Raw genomic sequence first — 5,119 nt, forward strand, 5'->3', positions numbered from 1 at the left:
TAGTATCACTAGTATCACTATATCATTAGTATCACTATATCACCAGTATCACTAGTATCACTATATCACTAGTATCACTAGTATCACTATATCATTAGTATCACTATATCACCAGTATCACTAGTATCACTATATCACTAGTATCACTATATCACTAGTATCACTATATCACCAGGATCACTAGTATCACTATATCACTAGTATCACTATATCACCAGGATCACTAGTATCACTATATCACTAGTATCACTATATCACCAGTATCACTAGTATCACTATATCATTAGTATCACTATATCACTAGTATCACTATATCATTAGTATCACTAGTATCACTATATCATTAGTATCACTATATCACCAGTATCACTAGTATCACTAGTATCACTAGTATCACTATATCATTAGTATCACTATATCACCAGTATCACTAGTATCACTATATCACTAGTATCACTATATCACCAGTATCACTAGTATCACTATATCACCAGGATCACTAGTATCACTAGTATCACTAGTATCACTATATCACTAGTATCACTATATCACCAGTATCACTAGTATCACTAGTATCACTATATCACTAGTATCACTAAATCACCAGTATCACTAGTATCACTATATCACTAGTATCACTATATCACCAGTATCACTAGTATCACTAGTATCACTAAATCACCAGTATCACTAGTATCACTATATCATTAGTATCACTATATCACTAGTATCAGTATATCACTCGTATCACTAGTATCACTATATCATTAGTATCACTAGTATCACTATATCATTAGTATCACTATATCATTAGTATCACTAGTATCACTATATCACTAGTATCACTAGTATCACTATATCATTAGTATCACTAGTATCACTATATCATTAGTATCACCAGTATCACTAGTATCACTATATTATTAGTATCACTATATCACCAGTATCACTAGTATCACTATATCATTAGTATCACTAGTATCACTATATCACTAGGGAATGTGCACATTTCATTAAAACACAAATAAAATAAAAACATGTTTCACTTTATCACACACACAAACAAATAAAAAATGAAGTATATATAATGCAATGCCACATAACTAGTGGATGAACTGTTTTTATTATCAATAAATCTCTGTATTATTGATTATTTTCTCTATTAATCCCGGAGAATTAGTGAAAAATCCGATCACAGTTTCCTGAAGCTCAAAAGTGAAGAATTCAAATTGATATAAAACAAAGAAGCAAAACCTGAAGAGTGAGAAGCTGGAACCATAAAAGCTACTCAACAAACGAATTCACTGACAAAGGTTACGCTCACTTCAACTTACATGAACTAATAATACACAGTAGGTGCTGCAGGAAGATGTATTTTATTTCGTAATAACTGAGATGTGTGTTCTCATGTTCACACAGGAGACAGAAGGTATTTGAGTTGTGTTTCATGACTCACAGAGCAAAGGCAGTAAATGGATGAGCTGGAAATACTTAAAAATAATTGTGGATGATGAGTCAGCTGCAGGAACACGGATGTAAGAACTTCGATACGTCAGAAACAGAAATATGAGCAATCGTTAGATTTGACAGCTTTATGGCTCACTGGACCAGAACCAGCTTTTAATGTTATTGGTTTTCTGTTCCTGTTGTGAGGAAGTTCTGCCTGCCAAAAGGTCCGATCCGAACACTCAAACATTTCAGTTTCCCCCTCAATGTAAACGTGTCAGCGTTAGCTGGAGAGCTAACTTTCATCGGTAGTCTCTGGGCAGCTTATTACAGTTTTAGTGGCCGAATATTATCAGTGCAATCCTACAGCAAACACTAAAGTACTACACTGTACAACACTGTACAACACAATACTATAAAATAGATAAATACATTACAAAAGTATCAGAATTATAAAAACAATGAGGGAGTGTGACTGCAGTAGTCCTGTCAGCGGCTAGATGGATACACCACCAGAGGTTCTTGAGCATCAACATCTGGACACACACAATATGATGCAATTTGCTGCTGCAGAATTAGAGATGAGCCGCGGACAGACACAGAGGTGCACACTCGCTCACACGTGGTTCTCCTGCTGGAGATGATGGTGATAAACTTACGCAGGATGCAAAACAGGCGACTCCCAAAACAAACAGAACAACTAATTCTGTCCGACAGGCCGGTAGACACACCTGGTCAGCAGGTCACACAGGCGGAACACATCGCTGAGGAGGGAAGCTGCAAGATCAACAGGAAACAGACTTCCATCATCAACAAGAGACACGGCAGGAACAAAACCTGGAGAACAAAGACAGATGAACTAATAAGAGCCTCTAGAAGATGATGCTAGATAGTCCTGAATGTTACACTTAAAACCAGCAGAAACGCTGCATTTAAAATATAAACTGTCGTTCATTCGTTTGAATTTTGTATTTTTATGCACGAAAAAGAAGCGGCAAAAAAAGGCGTGATCGTGCATCATCTCTAAACATTACGTTTGCTCCCTTCTTTTTAAATTCGTTCCGATCCGTGAGATTTATGATTCGTAGCGCCCGGAGCCAGCTCACACAGAACCAGAACCAGAAGTGTCTTTAACTTGATCTCTGACACCTTCTCAAATAAAGCAGAGAATGAATCAGAGGAGTGTAGATGTGAAGCAGGAGAAGAAGGCTTCACATCTGCTCTTAAACATAAACTGTAATCTCTTCAGTACAGCACAGTGCAGATGTCTGAGTTCCTTCAGTTGTGGAGGTTCGGCTTAAGAGGGTTGTCTGGTAACCGCAGGGTCAACGATTCGATCCTCGACTGGGACGTGTCACGTGTCGTAGTGTCCCTGAGCAAGACACTGAACCCCTAACTGCTCCCCGGGTGCCTGTCATTGGCAGCCCACTGCTCCCTATGTACAGGGATGGGTCAAATGCAGAGACAAATTTCGTGTATGTGTATAAGACAATAAAAAGGGTTTCTATTCTATTCTATACCAGATCTGAGTAAAACCAGACCAGATCTGAGTGAAACCAGACCAGATCTGCCTAAAACCAGACCAGATCTGAGTGAAACCAGACCAGATCTGTCTAAAACCAGACCAGATCTGAGTGAAACCAGACCAGATCTGTCTAAAACCAGACCAGCTCTGAGTGAAACCAGACCAGATCTGGGTAGAATTGGACCGGATTAGAGTAGAACCAGACCAAATAGAAGTAGGATAGGACCAGATCACACAAGAATCAGACCAGATCTGGGTAGAATTGGACCAGATCAGGTCTGGGTAGAGTAGGACCTAAAAGGACTAGAATATGGCCAGACTGTCATTGAACTGTCATTGAAATATGGCTGAAAAGTTTTGTTTTTGTTTCACTTTGAGCCACATCTTCAGTTAGAATGTTCAAACTATTCCAGTAAAAGTACAGAAACACAGAGGTTCAAACTGTAGTCTCTGTGTTTTAGGACTCTAGATTGACCTTAAATGTGTCTGAGACCTCAGCAGACTTCTGTCAGTCAGGCTTACTCCACTGGAGAAGGATTATAGCCGAGCCAACCAGCATGCTTCCTCCTCTTCCTCCCTCCTCCTCTTCGTCCCCCTCTTCCTCCCTCCTCTCATTCAGCTGTAACACCGGCTGTGGTGAACCTTCTCGCTGCTTCTCGGACGTTTTTCTTGGCAACCTGGAATCGCCTTGGAAGTACCCTCGGTTTTCTCTCCCACATCTCTCTCACCCCCTCTTTGCTCCCCTCTTTGCCTCCTCTGTATCCTCTATCCTACCCCCCACCTCCCCCGTTCGCCCTCCCCGACCCTGGATCTGTTTCTAAGAGGATCCCCGGTGGGCGAGTCCCGTCTAGTGAGTCAAGGGCTCCTTCGCGCTGCCTCTTGGGATGAGTCCTTCTCCCTCGCTGCCACATGTGGTCGTCTGCTGTCGGTGAGCATCATCGCGCTGATTAGATCTGGATGATGAGGTCTGAAGTATTTATTACATCCAACCCACGTCCGCCGAAATGTAACTTATTGCTCTTAAAGTTCAAGTTTTTAGACTTTTTTTTGTTGAGATTTGTACTGAAAGTTTGCACAAAGATTACTACTTGGAAAGTACCCAAATACATTCAAGTACTTTTCTATTCTGAGAATTGAACTTATATTTTCATTTCCTGATACTTTTACTTCTACTCCACTACATCTCAGTATCTCAGCAATACGGTAACTTTAGTTACTTTGCATATTGAGATTAATAATATAAAATATAATAATTTAATAAATAAATTATGAGGAATTATTTTAGAATACGATAATATAAAGATTAGGGAAAAATTCACCAGCTATCAGCATTAAATTCATTAAAATGAGCTCCGTCTCATCAAGTAATGAACATTAATGCATCAATAATTATAATATTATTGTGATTCGGGCCACTTGGCATAAAGAGTAGTTGTACTTTTATTACTGGTACTTTCTTTATGTCAATAGAGTTTTGAATGCTAGGCTTTTACTAGTAACAGAGTATTTACAAGATTTAAAGTATGAGCTTGTGTATCAGCATGTATCTGTACTGAAAGTATCGCAGTAAAAGTACTCATCATGCAGTACAATGCGTGTTTCTGTTGTAGCCGCTCCAGGTGGAGCAACTTTAAATACTTGATAGAGTTAGTTTAGTCCAGATCATCCGCGACATCATTGATTACATGAGAATGTGTTTCACAGATTTTTAACTTCTTGTGTTGCTGCTCAAGAAAGACTATTTGTTTACAAGAATAATAAAGAAATGTGCATTCTTTTCTTAATTAATTGTCTTTTTTTGTCATAAATTAATCAAAAAGAACCGATAAGAGTATCGATAGCAGTACTAGTATCAATAGCATCCTAAAGAAACTCGTCCCTACCTCGGACTACACCAGGTATTTAAATGAACCCACGGTAGAAGTTTAGATGTTAAATCTTCAGTATGTTGTGTTTTATAAGCTTATTACATGTTTTAGAGGTTAAATAATAAGTAACTATAGCGGTCACATGACACAGTGGAAATACTCCAGGAAAGTAAAAGTGCTTCCAGACGCTGTGAAGACATCGAGTTCCTCTCAGAGTGTGAAGCTGCATTCACAGTATTGATGTTAATGGGCCCTCGAGGTTCTGTATTGGCTCCAGTAT

At 38.9% G+C, this 5,119-nt stretch overlaps 1 pseudogene; it reads left to right on the forward strand.

The window, feature by feature from the left end:
- The window catches only part of LOC116400299 (arrestin domain-containing protein 3-like), a 53,144-nt pseudogene that overhangs the window by 720 nt on the left and 47,305 nt on the right, over positions 1-5,119 (forward strand).

Source organism: Anarrhichthys ocellatus, unplaced genomic scaffold, assembly GCF_004355925.1.
Source record: "Anarrhichthys ocellatus isolate YVR2014 unplaced genomic scaffold, GSC_Weel_1.0 scaffold160, whole genome shotgun sequence".
NCBI lineage: Eukaryota > Metazoa > Chordata > Actinopteri > Perciformes > Anarhichadidae > Anarrhichthys > Anarrhichthys ocellatus.